The sequence below is a fragment of the Myxine glutinosa genome, chromosome 1 (genome assembly GCF_964187855.1).
Source record: "Myxine glutinosa chromosome 1, kmMyxGlut1.1, whole genome shotgun sequence".
Taxonomy (NCBI): domain Eukaryota; kingdom Metazoa; phylum Chordata; class Myxini; order Myxiniformes; family Myxinidae; genus Myxine; species Myxine glutinosa.
This window is the reverse complement of record NC_136261.1, coordinates 425,003,470-425,025,121: the sequence shown is the minus strand read 5'-3', so window position 1 is coordinate 425,025,121 and position 21,652 is coordinate 425,003,470. Positions and strand designations below refer to the sequence as shown.

The following is a 21,652-nucleotide window of genomic DNA, read 5'->3' as shown; positions in this document are numbered from 1 at the left end:
CACTTTATAATCATCATTGGCTAATTTTTTTAAACGTTTTTTAAATCAGTTGCAGTCAAAATTTCTAATCTGCCCAGCACTGCAATATCAACAGACGAAACAATCACAAAAATGTTGGCAAAAAAACAAACATTTTATAAACTCATGTTCGAATATGCAAATGACTTGCAACCTTGTGATGTCTGGATGCACGAACAATCAGAACAATGAAGGCAATCAACTTTATATCCGCTTTATCAGCATTGCACTCAGCTCCACGTTCCTGGTCCCTGGTGTCGCGCATGCGCACACCGGACTCACATACATCACAATATCTCCACCACCCCCCACCCCCTCCCATTAATTTCAAATCCAACTGGTCTGGATGTCTAGATGTGATGTGCGGGAGGACGTACGCAGAGGAGTTGTTACAGGAACAGGTACAGGTGGCATGGACAAATGTACCGGACTGTTGGCAGGCATCGGTACAGGTACTTCGGGTGGAGACGCATCACTGACGGCATTAGATGCAGCCTCGGAAACAACAGTTGCTCTTTCGAACAACGGAACAATAACTGGATGAACCGCAGGATTTGCATTTTCCTCCAACTCAATATAACGCCGCTTGATTTGGTCCATATGTTTGTAACCATCGGCCCATGTTTCAGCTCGACACAAAAAACACGGGTGCCTTCCCTGTTAAGATCTTCACCTGGCAGCCATTTCCCTCCACGCCATTGTTTAACACATAAACTGGATCGTTTACAGCAAAGTCTTGCAACACAGCCGTGCGATCACGATATAACTTCTGACTCTGACGCTTGCTAGCAACAGTTTCACCGACATTAGGATGAACAAGAGAGAGTGCAGTTTTGAGGTCTCGCTTCATAAGTAATTCTGCTGGGGGCACTCCAGTTACGGTGTGTGGTCGTGATCTACACCCTCGCAACATGCGTGACAAACACGTTTGAAGCGAACCTTGAGTAACATGCCTTAATCCTCGCTGGATGATCTGCACAGCACGCTCTGTCTGGCCATTAGAAGCGGGTTTGAACGGAGCAGAGCGGACATGTCTGATGCCATTCTACCTCATGAATTCCTGAAATTCCTGACATGTGAAAAACGAACCATTATCGCTTACCAACACATCTGGTGGACCGTGAGTAGCGAACATGACACGTAAATTCGCAATGGTAACAGCAGAAGTGCTGGTAGACATGACAGAGCATCCAATCCATTTGTTAACAATCAAGTTAGGTCAGGAATTTGTAATTTGTTCAGGATGCCGGCGATAGTTCGCCTTCTCTTCCCGAAGGAAACCGCGGGATCTTTAACGTCCACCAACTCATGTCGGCAGACGGGATTCCCGTTTAACGTGCATCCGAGGGACGGTACGCACATTGATGAGTCACCCTACCTGTTGTGGAAGAACATACAATCAGGTTCAGAGTAAAATTGATTCACTGCAGAGTTGAAACATCAGAGATTTTTTTTTACCTGCACAGAGAAGTTCAACAAGACAAGTTACATGAAGACCCTTGTGTTCGAACCCAAAGCCCTCGCTAGATATTCTCATTTTGAAGAAGGTTTGGAACATTGACCTGTAACAGGTGTGAAGTTCTGTTCGACCCCCGATCAGATCGCAGGGGATTACACAAAGGTGAGAATTCTCGAGCAACATTTGGGAAAAAAACAAAGTTTCACTACAAAGGAAAATTAATTACTCTGGAAAAATGAGAGAGAGAAACATATTTCAGGTGAGAAGCACATTTGAGAAATGCGAAGCAGGTGTGGATCCATTTTGCAGCAGGAGACACCAAGTTGGAGGCTGTTTAATGGTCTAAGCGGAGTCCAGGTAAGCATATCCCAGAATGAGCACATTCCCTTAGGAGAGATAAAATACCTTCTTTGGTACAATCTCTGAACAGGTATTTTTGGTTATTAAAAACATTGAGTTCTTGTACTGAAGGTAATTTCACTTGAAGGTAAAATCATCTCTCCAGGACAATTAAACATTCATAATAATGGATACAGGTATTCGGTTTTGTTTACGTGTTTCGCAATTACTCGAAATTAATTTTCGGAGAACACAAATTATTCCCGCACCGTGAAACACCTGGACGGCAGTTTATACCTGGGTCTGGATTCGAACCCCGACATGTTAAAGATCGTCGGTAAAGAAGGATCATTTTAGCCATGAGGGTAAATGTCCAGGTGAAGTACATGACATTCGCATTGCTCTCCCTCACACCAATCCCCTTTTCTTACCTGTGCAGGTGCTTTCAGGTGTTCAAATCGATCGGTTGTTCTTCATAAACGAGCGAATACTGTATCAAGGTCCAGGTAAATTGTAATGAGCTAAAGATTCCACCGACAACCCCCAAGACATTCCTCCTGGGGGACAAGATCACGTTTACCGATTGTTATCGAGTCGTGAAACGAAATTTTGAAACTCCCATCTGTGACGTCACAACGCATGGTGACGACACAATCCACGGAGAACCCCCAAGACATTCCTCCTGGGAGACAAGATCACGTGTACCGGTTGTTATCGAGTTCGTTCGATCGAACATTATGGAGTTGTACAAGGACAGGGAATCGGGACTCCAGGTTACACTTCAGCCATTTTCTGGTGTCCACGTTTAAACCAGGTATCCAACAATGGTCTTTAACCGTGATTCACTTCATCGAGGAATCGATTCAGAAATGATGGGACACGCGTTACAAACCGGGTTACCTGGTGTGGATCGGGTTTTCAATCACACCTTAATACTCCATGACGTGATGACGTTTTATCACGTTGGTTTGTGTACGATGACGTAATACGTCGGTGGAACTATTCTGGTGTCACGTGTTCCCGATAATCGAACAAATGCTCGTCGTCCCTTTACCTCATTTTTCAAGAGTGCCTCGTGGGTTCAGCAGGAATGTGTAATTTGTTCAGGATGGCGGCGATAGCTTGCCTACTCTTCGTGAAGTACACCGTGGGATCTTTGACGTTCACCAACTAATGCTAGCACACAGGACGTCCGGCTTCACGTCGTTCCGAGGGACGAAGATGAACACATTGATGAATCACCTGCCTGCGAAACACCTGGACGGCAGTTTATACCTTGGTCGGGATTCGAACCCAGCCGTCCAGGGTTGAACCTGAAACACATTTTGAAGATCGTTCTCCCGAATGAGTCTCCCAGAAATCCCGAATCTCCCAGGGTCCGATTGAACTTTCTGAACTCGAACACCGATCGGAGAAACCCGTGCATCGGGATTTGGGAATAATGTTTGTTTTGATGAATGATTGAAACCGGTGGTGAAATGTTAACCAGCACCGAAAAGTAACAGTCGCTTTGGGGTTGGACTTGGCCACGCCCCCTTGGGGAGCGCACCTGACGTAGCATGAGGGGGCGTGACGTTTCAGGCTGAAAATCCTGATGTTCGTGTTGGTTTGTGAGAAAATACAAGACGTGTTTGTATGTAAATCGAAGTTTCCCACAATGATAATTGGTGTTTTAAACCCACTAGTTAAAGGTGAGTGAGATTGTAAAAAGTTGGGATCACCTGATACATGATACATGTACCAAAGAGTGTGGTCTTGAGTCTTGACCCGGGTAATGTAACCTCCATTACCACGTTTTCCTTGCCTTTCCCACAGTTTGGTGTTGACTTTGTTTTGTGAAGTTCTGATTACAAATCCAAAGTTTCCTTTTGCGACTCCAGAGCAAAATTATTCCAGATGGAGAAACCCCGAGTGAATTTGTGTGTCCGAGTTTACCGGGTCATATGACAATTAACAACAATCTCGCTGATGTTATGAAAATAACCACGTGACGTGATGTGAGCCTGGAATGTGCTGGAGATCAGGCTCTCGTTCTGCGAAGCTGCTTCATCACGTTTATGACGTCACGGGACCAAGCTCCTCCCTATGACTATGAGCTCACTTTGCGGAGGTTTTTTTCGTTTCTCAAACTTCATCAGCAGGAGAGGGAACGTGTCCGTACTCGTACCTGGGTTAAAGGATTATCAAGGTGTTAATGAGACATGTTGCACAATGATCGTGTTTGTTTTACTCTGGTAATGAAGGAGTGTGTAGAGAGTGCACTCGGGAAGAGTCGTGTGGAGTGCAGAGAGTGCGATCGGGAAGAGTCGTGTGCTTCGGTGTGGTGTAGAGGGTGCAATCGGGAAGGGTCGTGTGCTTCGGTGTGGTGTAGAGGGTGCAATCGGGAAGGGTCGTGTGCTTCGGGGTGGTGTATAGAGTGCGATCGGGAAGGGTCGTGTGCTTCGGTGTGGTGTAGAGGGTGCAATCGGGAAGGGTCGTGTGCTTCGGGGTGGTGTAGAGAATGCGATCGGGAAGGGTCGTGTGCTTCGGTGTGGTGTAGAGAGTGCGATCGGGAAGGGTCGTGTGGAGTGCAGAGAGTGCGCTCGGGAAGGGTCGTGTGCTTCGGTGTGGTGTAGAGGGTGCAATCGGGAAGGGTCGTGTGCTTCGGGGTGGTGTATAGAGTGCGATCGGGAAGGGTCGTGTGCTTCGGTGTGGTGTAGAGGGTGCAATCGGGAAGGGTCGTGTGCTTCGGGGTGGTGTAGAGAATGCGATCGGGAAGGGTCGTGTGCTTCGGTGTGGTGTAGAGAGTGCGATCGGGAAGGGTCGTGTGGAGTGCAGAGAGTGCGCTCGGGAAGGGTCGTGTGCTTCGGTGTGGTGTAGAGAGTGCGATCGGGAAGGGTCGTGTGCTTCGGTGTGGTGTAGAGAGTGCGATCGGGAAGGGTCGTGTGGAGTGCAGAGAGTGCGATCGGGAAGGGTCGTGTGCTTCGGGGTGGTGTAGAGAGTGCGATCGGGAAGGGTCGTGTGCTTCGGTGTGGTGTAGAGAGTGCGATCGGGAAGGGTCGTGTGCTTCGGTGTGGTGTAGAGAGTGCGATCGGGAAGGGTCGTGTGGAGTGCAGAGAGTGCAATCCGGAAGGGTCGTGTGCTTCGGGGTGGTGTAGAGAGTGCGATCGGGAAGGGTCGTGTGCTTCGGGGTGGTGTAGAGTGCGATCGGGAAGGGTCGTGTGCTTCGGGGTGGTGTAGACGGTGCGATCGGGAAGGGTCGTGTGCTTCGGGGTGGTGTAGAGAGTGCGATCGGGAAGGGTCGTGTGCTTCGGGGTGGTGTAGAGGGTGCGATCGGGAAGGTTCGTGTGCTTCGGTGGAGTGTAGAGAGTGCGATCGGGAAAGGGTCGGGTGCTTCAGTGTGGTGTAGAGAGTGCGATCCGGAAGATCCGTGTGCTTCGGTGTGGAGTGTAGAGAGTGCGATCGGGAATGGTCGTGTGCTTCGGTGTGGAGTGTAGAGAGTGCGATCCGGAAGATCCGTGTGCTTCGGTGGAGTGTAGAGAGTGCGATCGGGAAGGGTCGTGTGCTTCGGTGTGGAGTGTAGAGAGTGCGATCGGCAATGGTCGTGTGCTTCGGTGTGGTGTAGAGAGTGCGATCCGGAAGATCCGTGTGCTTCGGTGTGGTGTAGAGAGTGCGATCGGGAAGGGTTGTGTGCTTCGGTGTGGTGTAGAGAGTGCGATCGGGAAGGGTTGTGTGCTTCGGTGTGGAGTGTAGAGAGTGCGATCGGGAAGGGTCGTGTGCTTCGGGGTGGTGTAGAGAGTGCGATCGGGAAGGGTTGTGTGCTTCGGTGTGGAGTGTAGAGAATGCGATCGGGAAGGGTTGTGTGCTTCGGTGTGGAGTGTAGAGAGTGCGATCGGGAAAAGTTGGGTGGTTCAGGGAGGAAGAGGAATCACCGACAGCGATCCTGGTTCATTGTAGTTTGCTGTTGAAGAAGAAGAACCAAAAAGCTAAATGTATAATGTGAAGATAACATGTTATGAGGATCGTCCATTTATTCGTTCATGATAACATGACAATGTGAACATGGATAGAGAAAGGAATTAAATTGTATTCCACAAAAGATGATTCCCGTAATCCAGGACATTCCACCATCTCACAATATGCTTGTTCAGAACTCCATTGCAATCTCAGCACCTTTACGTGTTTAACTATTACAAAGTGGTTCAGCTGATGTGGTGAGGGCGGGTAACCGATTGTTGGTCACGTGCTCCCTGGGCGCGTAACCGATGTCCCTCTGGTAGTTGTGTTGGTCACGTGCTCCCTGGGCGAGTAACCAATGTACAGCTGGTAGTTGTGTTGGTCACGTGTTCCCTAAGTGAGTAACCAATGTACAGCTGGTAGTTGTTTGTTCACGTGTTCCTTGGGTGAGTAACCAATGTACACCTGGTAGTTGTTGGTCACGTGCTCCCTGGGTGAGTAACCAATGTAGATCTGGTAGTTGTGTTGGTCATGTGCTACCTGGGCGAGTAACCAATGTACAGCTGGTAGTTGTGTTTGTCACGTACTCAATGGGGAGTAACCAATGTACACCTGGTAGTTGTTGGTCACGTGCTCCCTGGGTGAGTAACCAATGTAGGTCTGGTAGTTGTGTTGGTCACGTGCTCCTTGAGTGAGTAACCAATGTACAGCTGGTAGTTGTATTTGTCATGTGCTCCCTGATCGGGGTTTCCTCCCTAATCTGGGTAAATATAACCAAAATGTGTTGTTCTGGTACAGCACTGGCAAAGGACGAACATCTCGGGGCACTACCTCTTGTGGTTGGGGATGTTAGTTCGGGGTTGTCTTCGGAGCACGACCTCCTGTGGTTGGGGATGTTAGTTAGGGGTTATGTTCGGAGCACGACCTCCTGTGGTTGGGGATGTTAGTTGGGGGTTATGTTCGGAGCACGAACTCCTGTGGTTGGGGATGTTAGTTAGGGGTTATGTTCGGAGCACGACCTCCTGTGGTTGGGGATGTTAGTTGGGGGTTATGTTCGGAGCACGAACTCCTGTGGTTGGGGATGTTAGTTAGGGGTTATGTTCGGAGCACGAACTCCTGTGGTTGGGGATGTTAGTTAGGGGTTATGTTCGGGGCACGAACTCCTGTGGTTGGGGATGTTAGTTGGGGGTTATGTTCGGGGCACGACCTCCTGTGGTTGGGGATGTTAGTTGGGGGTTATGTTCGGGGCACGAACTCCTGTGAATCTAAACATTCTGGACAGGTTAGGTGTGTAACTAATACAAACGATTGGATTTTGGCGAGGATCCTCCTATGAGATAAAAAAAAAAAATTCAAAAGTGATTCTTCCCCATTGAAAGAGGGGACCAAAACGACCTGCAGCATGATATCTCAAAAAGTTGTGGACAAGTCATGACCAAATTTGGTGGATGAGGTGTAGTTAACGAGAACAAGTTGATCATATTTTGTTTCAGGTCCGAATCCAGATCCTGTGTTTTAGTGCGATGCAAAATGTGAACTGTTCAGCCTGGTGGAGGTATGCGCTCCACCGAGTGTAGTTGTAGTTGAAGAATGCATTTGATATTGTTCATGGGGTTCGGTCGAGTTTGTGGGGTGGATCTGTGGGTGGTGAGGCAGGTTCAGATTGTGGCGTGGATGTGTGTGCGGTGTAGTTCGGGTTGCTCTGGGTGCACATTGTGGTTGTGTTTGTGGGGTGGATCTGTGGGTGGTGAGGCAGGTTCAGATTGTGGCGTGGATGTGTGTGCGGTGTAGTTCGGGTTGCTCTGAGTGCACATTGTGGTTGTGTTTGTGGGGTGGATCTGTGGGTGGTGAGGCAGGTTCACATTGTGGCGTGGATGTGTGTGCGGTGTAGTTCGAGGTTGCTCTGGGTGCACATTGTGGTTGGGTTTGTGGGGTGGATCTGTGGGTGGTGAGGCAGGTTCAGATTGCGGCTTGGATGTGTGTGCGGTGTAGTTCGGGTTGCTATGGGTGCACATTGTGGTTGGGTTTGTGGGGTGGATCTGTGGGTGGTGAGGCAGGGTCAGATTGTGGCGTGGATGTGTGTGCGGTGTAGTTCGGGTTGCTCTGGGTGCACATTGTGGTTGTGTTTGTGGGGTGGATCTGTGGGTGGTGAGGCAGGTTCAGATTGTGGCGTGGATGTGTGTGCGGTGTAGTTCGGGTTGCTCTGGGTGCACATTGTGGTTGGGTTTGTGGGGTGGATCTGTGGGTGGTGAGGCAGGTTCAGATTGTGGCGTGGATGTGTGTGTGGTGTAGTTCGGGTTGCTATGGGTGCACATTGTGGTTGGGTTTGTGGGGTGGATCTGTGGGTGGTGAGGCAGGTTCACATTGTGGTGTGGATGTGTGTGCGGTGTAGTTCGGGTTGCTCTGGGTGCACATTGTGGTTGGGTTTGTGGGGTGGATCTGTGGGTGGTGAGGCAGGTTCAGATTGTGGCGTGGATGTGTGTGCGGTGTAGTTCGGGTTGCTCTGGGTGCACATTGTGGTTGGGTTTGTGGGGTGGATCTGTGGGTGGTGAGGCAGGTTCAGATTGTGGCGTGGATGTGTGTGTGGTGTAGTTCGGGTTGCTATGGGTGCACATTGTGGTTGGGTTTGTGGGGTGGATCTGTGGGTGGTGAGGCAGGTTCACATTGTGGTGTGGATGTGTGTGCAGTGTAGTTCGGGTTGCTCTGGGTGCACATTGTGGTTGGGTTTGTGGGGTGGATCTGTGGGTGGTGAGGCAGGTTCAGATTGTGGCGTGGATGTGTGTGCGGTGTAGTTCGGGTTGCTATGGGTGCACATTGTGGTTGGGTTTGTGGGGTGGATCTGTGGGTGGTGAGGCAGGTTCACATTGTGGTGTGGATGTGTGTGCGGTGTAGTTCGGGTTGCTCTGGGTGCACATTGTGGTTGGGTTTGTGGGGTGGATCTGTGGGTGGTGAGGCAGGTTCAGATTGTGGCGTGGATGTGTGTGCGGTGTAGTTCGGGTTGCTATGGGTGCACATTGTGGTTGTGTTTGTGGGGTGGATCTGTGGGTGGTGAGGCAGGTTCAGATTGTGGCGTGGATGTGTGTGCGGTGTAGTTCGGGTTGCTATGGGTGCACATTGTGGTTGGGTTTGTGGGGTGGATCTGTGGGTGGTGAGGCAGGTTCAGATTGTGGCGTGGATGTGTGTGCGGTGTAGTTCAGGTTGCTATGGGTGCACATTGTGGTTGGGTTTTGATGCGTCGGCAAGGGATGGGTATTTTATGGTTGGTGCTGAAACGTAAAATGTCAATTCTTCATTCTACAGAAATTTCATCTGTATTTAGTAACCGTTAAGTAAAGTATGTGCATGGCAGGAGAATGAGTAGAAAAGTTTCCCGGTATGTAGAGTAGGGATGAACCATGTATACACGCGCAATCGGAATAGATGGAAAAGTGCATGGCATTGGAAGTAAAACAATGGTTTCTCAAGGCTTCCTGAATTCCCAGCCCAAAATGTCTAAACAAACCCTGGTTTGGGCCAGACAGCCTGGCACAGGCCACTGCAGTTACAAAATTATTTAATATAGAGTGATCCACGATATGTTTCGACAGGCAGAAGTGAATGTGATAACTTCTAATCTACAGTATAATCAAATATGGAAATCAAAGGCTGTTTGGGGAAGGGATCAGTTGGTCAGGTTCACTATGTTAACAAATATAATTTCGTTCAAAAATTTGGGAGATTAGCAAACCTGTACATTTTTTGGAATCATCAGAGCATGGAGAATCCGAAAATCAATGTTGGCATTTGCACAGACACAGATTTTGGATTTTCAAAATGGCCGCCATAAAATACATATTTTGCGCTATCTCGGCTTCTAGTCAACCTAGAAACTTAATTGAATATGCTAATCCTATGTTTTCTGGGTCAAGGAATCCAATAAAGGCCTCAAAATAGTGCTCAGGATTATAGAAAAGCAACAAGCAAAGGTAATTGAAAACCATTGTCTTTATATTTGTGATATAACTGTATTACATAATACATTATATTACAAGTCCTTTGAAGTTATAGGTATGGGTTTATAAAGCAAGAAAGCAGCGTTGTTAGTATCAGATTGAACTATAAGTCCTATACACAGGATATACTCGGTCTACACCGTTCAGGAATATGCTTTTACACATCTTCATCACTGTCCTGAGTGTCATTTTCGCAATGGTGTCTACGCAAATGCAAACATTAATTTTTGGATTCCTCATGCTCTGAATATTCCAAAAATTTCAACGAAAAAACATAGTGAACCTGACGAAGTAGGGACTGTTATTTTATTATTTCTGTGTTTTATCATACAACCTGTTGATTCCAGCACAATGAGGCCTGAGATTTTATTTGTTTAATTGAAAGAGTTTTGGCACCAACTAAATATATAATTGTTCACAGTTCCACAGAAGCTGGGCCCCAATGTTGCCCCCAAGTCTGGAGCGGACCTTTGAGAAAGGAGGACACAATATTGCGTAGTTATTTCATTCTTAAATGTTTAGCATAAAGAGTGTTATTTGTGTCGGAGGACTAACGTGTTGGGATATGTCTAGACAGGGTGAAAGGTCACTCCCCCATTTTGTATTGTCTAAAACTGCCTCGTTAATCTTAATCTTCAAATTGGCTTTTTGCCCTTCGTTAATTTGTCGAAAGTTCCTTTAAATCCCGTACCAGAGATGCATGAATGTGTAATCTGGTGTCCCTGCTATGAAGCGATTCTGACATGCAGGTTCCAGATGGTGAGAAATCCAGACATGACGAAAAGCCAACAGGGCATGCAAAGCCCCATCAAAGGTGCGAAAGTGTCTGAGTTTGGTCGTCCGTCGATTTTGAATCCCCCTCTTGCTGGTCGTCGGTCGATTGGATTCCCCCTCTTGCTGGTCCATCATTGGAATCATATCCTTGCTTGTCCCCCCCCCCCCCCCAGAATACTCACATGCGTCCCAACCCTTTCTGTGTGGCATGCACTGTGGAGATAGATCAGATGAGAGAGCTGCAAAGACCTGGGGAACCGGACCACGCAAGCTTCACCCAGAAAAATTCCATTGTCCGGTCTTGTCGAGTCTCTCTTTGTGAAAATACTTGTGGTATGAATGGTTAAGTTCGCGGTTAAGCCAACAAGGTTTTGTGTGCACAGGCAATTTGTGGTGGTGGTTTGATTGGGAGGCAATGGAGATGATTTTTTGTTGGTGTTGGAACGACTAAAATATTAAGTCTTAATTATCCATAAATGTCGAAATGTGCCCCCTTAGCCCCCACCCCCATCCCCCGTGCATTTTCATTGTATATACTAGCGTGACTCGGCGCGCTGTCGCGCCTCACCACACGTCGTTTCAGAGGGATAGGCATCTTTGCCCATTTTGGTGTCTTTTGGGTCTTCATGGTGTTTTGGGTCTTTAAGGCCATTTCATCTTCAGGGTCTTTTGGATCCTCTGGGCCCTTAAGGGTATTTTGGGTCTTTGGGGTCTTTTGGATCTTTGGTGTCTTCAGGGGCTTTTGTCTCTTATGGGTCTTTTGTTTCCTCTGGGTCTTTAAGAGTCTTTGGGGTATTTTGGTTCTTCGGGGTATTTAACCCTTTGAGTACGGGATTTTTTTTTTTGATAAAAATATGCCCGGTACGGGATTCATTTTGCATTTTCGTACGGGAATGCAACCACGTACTGACGATCTATTTATAGGTATAGTCGATGACGTATCGTAACGTCATCCGTACACAAAACTTTTTTGTGGGTTGCGGCACTGGATATCATCTGTACTCAAAGGTTAAGGGTATTTTGGGTATTTGGAGTCTTCAGGATCTTTTGGGTCTTCGGAGTGTTTTGGGTCTTCAGGGTCTTTTGAATCCTCTGGGACTTTAAGGGTATTTTGGGTCTTTGGGGTGTTTTGGGTCTTCAGGGTCTTTTTGAGCCTCAGGGCCTTCAAGGGTATTTTGGGTCTTTTGGGTCTTTGGGGTGTTTTGGGTCTTGAGGATCTTCAGGATCTTTGGGGGTCTTCGTGGTTTTTTGGGACTTTGGGGCCATTTGGGTCTTCAGGGTCTTTTTAAGCCTCAGGGCCTTCAAGGGTATTTTTTTTTTTTTTTTTTTTTTTTTTTTTTTTGTATACAATATCGAGGCTCGTGAAAGAGCGAACATTAATCACACAGAAAGACAAACCGACACATAAAACATATAACATAGGGAGCGGTAGACAAGATGGGGAGAGAGGGGGAAGGACACAAACACAACATTTGAGAGCAGGGACCGAGAGACATGGAGACATGGAGACATCGAGAGATCTGAGAGAGGGCGAGGGCTTTGGGGGGGGCGTGGGAAGGGGGCAGTGGGAGAGGTATAAAACATATGGACACTGCCAGGACTTCCAGGAAAGAAGTTGGAATTTCAAACAAGGTGGATCTGGGGTGAATTAGCGGGGGTAGAAAAGATCAAGGTTTTGGATGGGGGAAGATAAGAGATGGTGGTGAACAGCTGTTTTAAAGACCTGGAGGGAGGAGTGGGATTGAAGGGAGTGAGGGAGTTTGTTCCAGAGGCGGGAGAAAAGAGGAATGAAAGAGTGAAGGTGAGCGGAGAGCCGAGATTTCGGCAGTTTAACCATCAGAGGGTTGCTGGCAGATCTTGTGCGACCTGTAGGAATATTTGGGGGACAGAGCACAGAGAGAGCTGGGGGTGCAAGGCCGGAGAGGAGTCGGTAGAAGACAGAAAGACCACCTACCTGCCTGCGGTGAGTGAGTGAAAGGCCCTCAGAGATAGCTTCATCGCGGGAGATTCCAATAATTCTGAAAGCTTTGGTTTCAACAGCGTGAAGCCGAGCTAGGTGTGAGGCAGGAGCACCGGCCCATAGGGGAGAACAGTATTCCATTGAGCTGCGGATGAAAGCCTTGTATGTGGTGAGGAGCTCAGGTGTGCCGAGGAAGGACTTCGCACGACGGAGGATGCCCAGTCGGCGACTGGCTTTGGAGGCCAGCTTTGAAATGTGGTTTTCCCAAGAAAGATCATGGCAGATAGTGAGACCCAAAATCTTGAGCGACAGAACTTCTTGGAGAGGATTGTTGAGAAAGTAGATGGGAGGGTTGTCCAGTCGATCTTTTCGGAGAGACATAGTAAGAGTGTGAGATTTGTCAGGATTGAAAGACATGTTCCACATTGAAAGACAAAGATATTTTGGGTCTTTGGGGTGTTTTGGTTCTTCAGGACCTCCGGGGTCTTTGTGGTCTTCGGTGTCTTTGTGGTCTTCGGGGTGTTTTTGGTCTTCGGGGTGTTTTTGGTCTTCGGGGTGTTTTCGGTCTCTGGGGGGTGTTTTCGGTCTCCGGGGGGTGCTTGCGGTCTCCGAGGGGTGCTTGCGGTCTCCGAGGGGTGCTTGCGGTCTCCGAGGGGTGCTTGCGGTCTCCGAGGGGTGCTTGCGGTCTCCGAGGGGTACTTGCGGGCGCCGAGGGGTGCTTGCGGTCGCCGAGGGGTGCTTGCGGTCTCCGAGGGGTGCTTGCGGTCTCCGAGGGGTGCTTGCGGTCTCCGAGGGGTGCTTGCGGTCTCCGAGGGGTGCTTGCGGTCTCCGAGGGATGCTTGCGGGCGCCGAGGGGTGCTTGCGGTCGCCGAGGGGTGCTTGCGATCGCCGAGGGGTGCTTGCGGTCTCCGAGGGGTGCTTTCGGTCTCCGAGGGGTGCTTTCGGTCTTTGAGGGATTAGGTTGGATATATATATATATATATATATATATATATATATTTATATTAATATAAATATATATATATTTATATAAATATATATATATATTTATATACAATATAGATATGATTAATATTCTTATTTGTGTACTTTTTCGATGTACTTATTACTCATCCGGCAGTTTCATTTTGTGGTTTATCAGATCCTGTTAAAAGCAGATTGATGCTAGATATGATTTTATCACATGCCGAGACCAACGTCCGCTTGGCCCTGGTAAGGTCTGTCCAATGATCCCCTGTTATCGCAACTCTCGCCTTATTTAGAGACCCCCACCTGCACAGTAATGCAGCTTCAGACATGAGGATCCGGCAGGGGCCTTTGAAATGCATGACAATCACGGTCCTTTTGACACGACTCGCCGGATTCGAAGGGCGCAACCGGGACGGTCTGGTGACTTTAGCAGAATAAAGAACCTGCTTTTCAACCATCTAATGACACCTTTTCACAGAAAATTAATCTATGCCATCCCCAACCCTGACCTCATTCTTCATTCCTCCCCCATCCCCTTATTAATCATACATAATCCAACCATCTTATTTGCAGGTTACTGTTTCCTCACCTCCTCTCTTCTACTTTTTGTTTGCTAATTCCCTTTGTTTGTGTCCAAACGTTGTCCCATTGTCACTATGTTGTCCTTCTACCCTTTATCACCATGCTCTTGCATGAACCTCCAGCTTGTGCAGATAACCGAGTTGATGAATTTCTCACTGAACCCTGATCTTCGTTACTCCATTTGACAAAAATCTTCATCCATGTTTATTTACACCCAGTAGTTCAACTATTACCCACAAACCCTCTGTTTTGTGATTTTCTCTTCCTATTAAAAGCAAGTGTTTCATGTTGATAATCCAACATGGCAAGCAACACATCCTGTCTATATCAGTGATCCTCGAACCTTTTTATTACTTCATCCTTCCTTTAATCTGTTTAGTGTACTGTGGAAGTGTAAATTTAACTACCTATGAAAACTGTTGATTGAACAAGCAGTATCCAAAAGAAGTGTTCAAAACTGCCTGTCTCACAAAGCCAATTGCATTTAAAAGCTCACTCGCTGTTGGATAAAGAAAGCAGCTGCAAAGCCATGACAGCTGTTACCTGGGCTACACTCATATAAAGAATTGGTTAGGATTTACTATACATGTATTTTATATACTAGTGAGGTACCTGTGCTACGCAAGAGTGGGGGGGGGGGGGGGGCAGAAGCAAACAGATAATGCAGAAACGGCAAATTCTAAAGCATGAAACCAATAAATTCCACATTACTGTAGCACCTTCAGGTGCACGTTAGACATGGACAGCAAGTTCGTGAAGGACTTCGATGAAAAACGTACCCGTTTGTAGGTTTGTTCCAAACCCAGTCAATGGCGAATCTGCATATGGTGATCCGCGAATTCACATTTAGAAAGTAGAAACCATCATGGCATCCGTCATTCACTTGAACTCGATATCTCTTTTTTCATTCCAAACAGCATAACTTCAATCACAAATTTAATAACATTAATATAAAAAATAAACTTTTAACAACATTCGTGACATAAACAAATATTTAAATCCTGATGTGAAGTTCCATACGGTTGGGTGAACACAATTACAAATTCAAAATCGTAATTGTATTCACTCAATTCAAATCATCAATTGATACTTTAACAAAATGATTAACACGATTAACGTTTAACGATTTAAGATTATGATTAAATGATGGTTGCATTGGGATATTATCAAACCCACACATTGCGTAATCTGTCCACTTCCGGATTCGCTGCAGGTTCATAATTCTCATCAAAATCGAAACAGTATTTGTAGAATTTCAATAAAAGCCACATCACTGTTCAAATCGGTAAATATTATTCCATCGTGTTTGGAAAAACTGGAAAATTGGAAAAACTGGAAAATTGGAAAAACAATATAGACTATTTTACTCCAGGGCGTCCCAGGATTACACACCCAAAAAAATTTGTTGCGATCGGTTGAGCAGTTTTTGTGGTACCTTTGAACGGACAGACAGAGAGACGGACATTTGGTGAATTATTTTACACTAGTGAGGTGCACGTGCTACGCATGGGTGGGAGGCCATAAGCAAACAGACAATGCAGAAACGGTGAATGCTAAAGTATGAAAACAATAAATTCCACATTCCTGGAGCACCTTCAGTCACATGTCAGACATGGACAGCAAGTTCGTGAAGGACTTCCATGAAAAACGTACCTGTTCGCAAACAAACAGGTACGTGTGTTCCATTCCCAGTCAATGGCGAATCTGCATTTGGCGATCCGCGAATTTCACGTTTAGAACGTAAAACCGTCACTGCATTTCGTCATTCACTTGAACTCGATATCTCTTTTTTCATTCCAAACAGCATAACTCCTATCACAAATACACATTCATATAATAAACTTTTAACATTCATGACATAAACAAATATTTAAATCCTGATGTGAAGTTCCGTACGGGTGGGTGAATACAATTACGAATTCAAAATCGGACTTGTATTCACTCAATTCCGATCATCCATTGATACTTTAACAAAATGATTTACACGATTAACGATTAAACATTACGATTGAATGACGGTTGTATTGGGATATTATCAAATCCGTGAATTGCCATAATATGTCCACCTCTGCATTTGTGGCAGGTTTGTAATTCTCATCAATATCTAACCAGTAATTGTAAAATTTCAAAAAAGCCACATCACTGTTCATATCGGTAAATGTTATTCCATTGTGTTTGTAAAAACAGGAAAATTGGGGAAAAAATTGGAAAAAGGGTATTTTGGGTCCCTATGGGTGGGGCTTCAATTGTGAGGCCCAAATGAAAAGGTAAAATATCAGAAATTGAAGGCTTTTTTATTTTAAACGATTCATATAAACATCCATTAAATCATATCACATGCAAATCATCAAAATCTAAACAGCATCTTACTATAATTCACCAAATGTCCCACAGTGATCGATACACTATGATCGTGGTGATCGAAATCGTGAATCGTGATCGATAATCATGTTCACAATCGCTATGTCTTATGTACTCCCGATACGTGTTTCCTTCAGTTGAAATGGGTTAGAATTCTCTCAAGCAGGGATTCAACCCGTGTCCTTATAAAAGGTCTTTGTCCGAGGTCACCGATTCCGATTGGTGCAGTTGTGCAGCGATCGGTGCAGCCATTTGTGCGGCACCCAGGAAAACAACATCGTCACAATGAAAACATCGTCGCAATGAATGTTATGCGAACGCGAATGTTATGCGGGAGTCCAAACCTGAGAATGCTGGAGACTAAAGCTGAAATTGGGAAAACTAAATAGCCCATTTTACTCCTGGAGATCTCAAGAGTATCCACCCAAAATATCGTTGCGATCGGTTCAGCAGTTTTTATGGTGCCTTCGAACGGACAGACAGACAGACAGACAGACAGACAGGCAGACAAACATTTGGTGAATTATAGTAAGATATATATATATATATCTATATATATATATATACACACACACACACACACACATATATATATATATATATATATATATATATATATATATATATATATATATATATATATATATATATATATATATATATATATATATATGTGTGTGTGCAGCGTCTGTCCTGTCCTGTGTTGTGTTGTGTTGTCACTGAACTACTTTCTCAAACTTTTGTGAAATCGTACCAAACTTCTGGTATGCACATATCTCTCCCGTCGGTATGTCCGAAAGGTATTTTATTAATTTTTTTAAATTACAATTTTTATTTTTATTTTTTGGGAATTTTTTTTTCCCAACTTCAATTGTTTATAAAATGTGATATCACGTATATTACAAATACATTTGTGCAAAATAATTGTTTGAATTATGATTGGTTTAAACAATGACAAAACGGCAACTCGGTTACAGTCATTTATCTATACTAGGGCATGCCCGTACGTGGGTGCCCGTTCCTTGCCAAAAAAAAAAAAAAACGCTACCCGTACGCTCTACCCCGCCCGTACGCCCGTACGCCCGTAAACAAAAAAAACAACGCTCTTCACTTCCGCCCTTCGCTCTGACTGAATTGGGAGAAATAATGTGCATAAGAAATCGAGAAATTATTATTTTCTCCGGAAGAAATCGAATTACGAACCGTAATGGCGCACGCGCTCGGCTCGGCTCGCTCTCACATCGGCCACGCCTACGCAACAAAGCGTTCTGTGATTGGCAGCCGGAAGTGAAGTCTTCACTGTCCGGAAGGTCGCAAATCGCAGTTACGATGAATCGCAAATTAGTTTTAATTAGTTTTAAAACATAGTTTAACGGCAACATAGTTTTCCAACGTGAAATAAATGAATACGCTCTCAAATGTGCTGTCCGAGGCAGAGTCTGTTCGCCACGTTCGGCACACGTGATAGCTCGCTGCTCTCCGATTGGTTGAATCGTTTTTTGGACATAGCTCGGTAACTACTTCTCCGATTAATATGAAACCTTGAAAAGGCACATCCTCGGGTCCCCAGCAATATACCTGGCAAGTTTAAAGTATATCGGACCGGTAGTTGTCGAGAAACAGCGGTCACAGACAAACATACATACATACATACATACAAACATACAAACATACAAACATACAAACATACACACAGAGATTACTGGAATTATAGATAGATATCGACACATCTGGGCAGTGTCTGTGTTGTCACTTAACGACTCCCTCAAACTTTTGTTTCCGTGGTTGTGAAGTGATTTTAATAACGTTGTGGTGGTTTTGAATCACGTGGTGGTGAAGTATTTTGAATTATGTGGTGGTGAGGTGTTTTTAAATGATGTGGTTGTGAGGTGTTTTAATATCACATGGTGGTGGTGTTTTTAAATCACATGGTGGTGAGGTGTTTTGAATTATGTGGTGGTGAGGTGTTTTTAATTAGGTGGTGGTGAGGTGTTTTGAATTAGTTGGTAATGAGGTGTTTTGAATTATGTGGTGGTGAGGTGTTTTGAATTAATTGGTGGAGAGGTGTTTTTAAATGATGTGGTGGTGAGGTGTTTTTAATTTCGTGGCTGTGAGGTGTTTTTATTACGTTTTTTTATGGCTGTGAGGTGTTTTTAATTTTGTGGTGGTGAGGTGTTTTTATTACATGTTTTATGGCTGTTTGGTGTTTTTATTACGTGTTTTATGGCTGAGGTGTTTTTAATTTCGTGGTGGTGAGGTGTTTTTATTACGTGTTTTATGGCTGTGAGGTGTTTTTATTACGTGTTTTATGGCTGTGAGGTGTTTTTAATTTCGTTGTGGTGAGGTGTTTTTATTACCTGTTTTATGGCTGTGAGGTGTTTTTATTACGTGCTTGATGGCTGTGAGGTGTTCTCAATTTCGTGGTGGTGAGGTGTTTTTTAATTTCGTGGTGGTGAGGTGTTCTCAATTTCGTGGTGGTGAGGTGTTTTTAATTTCGTGGTTGTGAGGTGTTTTTATTACGTGTTTTATGGTGGTGAGGTGTTTTGAATTACCTGGTGGTGAGGTATTTTGAATTACGTGGTGGCGAGGTGTTTTGAATTACGTGGTGGTGAGGTGTTTTGAATTACGTGGTGGTGAGGTGTTTTGAATTACGTGGTGGTGAGGTGTAATCGTCCCAAACTTCCAGTCTGCACCTACCCCTCCCCTATGTATGTGCTGAGGGGTTCTTTCTTGAAAAAAAAAAAAAACATTCAACCTAAATCTTCAACCTAAATTGCCTATAAAAATGTAATATCACAAACACAACAAATACATTTGTGCAAAGTAATTGTTTGTATTATGATTGGTGAAAATCATGATAACACAGCATCTCAGGTACAGTCATCAGCCTCAGCTAAAAGAAGCCCGTTCCTCAGTATATGTCGGGAGGGGAAATCAGGTTTCCACCACAAAGAAGGAGTAACAAGAGTTTTTATTGATCCATCAGGTACGCAGCTGCGGGAAGAGCCGACATATACTGCACAAACGGGCAGCGTGCCTCGTCAGCCCTCCTGGTCAATAGACGGACCGAGGTTCGTTTATATAAGAAAGCATTATCCACAAGATCTCCGCTGAAAGTGAGTTTGAACAAAGGAAATCAGCGGCTTAACCCCCCCTCCCGGCATCCCTTCCTGTGGCTCCGAGGGAGTGGAGCTTAAGAGTCTTATCTGGCGGAGCAGATGTTTCTCAAACATGGCCGGAGGTTGTATTACACAAGTCGGAGTATCCGGCCTTTGATTTAGTTACATTCCTGACCCGGTTAGATCGTAAACATGTTCAAAGCAAGGATGAGAATAACAGGCTTGAATTCAGCACGTATGAGAAAGCGAGCATTCTCATTTGAAATATAAATGGTGAAGCAAACATCTCTTATTAACTACAAAATAACAGTTATACTTAAGCTTATAACAGAGGTTTGTACAACAACAAACTCAGTGACCGACATATATATATATATATATATATATATATATATATATATATAAGCCTGAATAAATAAGTTAGGAGAACACTTTTGTTAAATGAAGGCCTTCTGGTGTCAGGGAGTCTGAGATGGGGAAGATTGGGAGACTGTTTATCATTAACACCCCTTGAGAGAAGCTCTGTTCTATACCGGCATCTGGACATTTTTATGCCTCTGCCCAGAAGGTGGGAGCGGCGGCGTTATATTTTCTGGTTGTCCGTCAATCTGTCTGTACAGGGTAAACCTCGTTTTTCTCAGCAACCACATGTCTGATTGAGACTAAACCTTTAGGGGAGGATTGACACTCATGCAGAATGTTTTTATGATAATTGTGATTTTATAGGTCACGTAGTATGGCAGCCATCTTGGAACAAACCCAAATAAATTTGTTTTAAAATCCTCGGAAACTGGCCAATGTAAAAAATTTGAAACTTGCCACTTTGTCAAGTACTCCCAATGGGGAACAAAAGCATGATGATGATGACATTATCGGTGAAGTGGTATACCAGCAAAAAATGTTTTCATCAAATTTCTTATCCTAAAAATCTGAAATTGCATGCACATGATCTATGACACATTTGTATTGAAATATTAAATTTATGACATCATAGGTCACATGGGTTTGGCATCCATATTGGATTTAACCTAAAACCCTTAAAAAAACCTTCTCCCAAACAGCTAAATCAATTGACCTGAAACGTTACGTGTGTCATTGACTAGGCATGGCGATTAAAAGATGACCACGAAAACGTCATTGGTCACATGGTTTGGCGGCCATCATGGAAAGAAAAACATGCATGATGTCATCGTGTCCCTGAGCCTCTCCAATCCCCTATCCCTCTTCTCCACCCTCTCCTTTGAGTATCCCAGAACCCATGATCTCCCCCCCCCCTCTCCTTATTTCTTTTTCTCTATTCCCTTTATAAAGATGTGTTTGAATGCTGAAAATTCAGAGGTGCCTGGCTGTGTGCTGTTGTTCATTCCTGTGTGTTGGTTCGTATTTATTTTACTGTAACCAAGTCGAAGTGATCTTTCCGAGTAATAAACCTTTATTAGTCAACCAGGAGAGGACATTTAATTCTTCCTCGACAGTACACACATGTCTTGTCCTGTTCCTGAATGCCATGTACAGCCACGCTGCTCCCACAGAGGGACCAAATGTTAATAGTGCTCTCTCTGGTCCACACAGCACCAATGTACACAAATGTCGCCCATCTGAGAGATCATTTTCAGATTTCGGATTGGATTATTCTAATCTAATCGTTTATTGCCTTCTGTCGTCAAATTATCCATTTTATTTTATGTCGAGACAATGACACAACCAAGATAAGAAAACTCTTTCACACATTCAATCTCCACCCCCCTGCATGTCGGGTTGAAATGTCCATTGTACCAATGTGATGATACCAGGTGTACCTTTAGAGCTTCGTTTTACTCAAACTCTCATTCAGTCATAGATCAGATGTTTCCCTCATGAAATCTCATTATAATCTCTGTTTCTGTGTTTGTCGACACAAGTACATTGCCATGAGAAACCTGGCACTCTGTTCTGTTCCCTGTGTTTGTGATTAGTTTGGAGTGCATCTTCTGATTGGCTTCTTATCCAGTTTGTAGTTTTTCATTTTGTACCCTGAATGATTATTTCAAATCTAAATGTTCTTTTATTTTAACCCTTGGATGCAGTGATTGGTCCTCGGAGGCCCACAAGGTTTTTTTTGTTGTTGTTGCAAAAACTATGTTTGTTTTTTTGAAATGAGCCT

General features: G+C 44.9%; 1 protein-coding gene across 2 annotated transcripts in view; it reads left to right on the top strand.

Annotated features, from left to right (window-relative positions):
* The first annotated feature begins 10,495 nt into the window (after positions 1 to 10,495).
* Positions 10,496 to 21,652, top strand: part of LOC144888258 (uncharacterized) — a 68,072-nt gene continuing 56,915 nt past the window's right edge. For both annotated transcript variants that reach the window (XM_078770642.1, XM_078770643.1), the window contains exons 1-2: positions 10,496 to 10,558; positions 10,692 to 10,851. The gene's annotated coding sequence lies outside the window, so the exon portion shown is untranslated. The remainder of the gene's footprint in view (positions 10,559 to 10,691; positions 10,852 to 21,652) is intronic.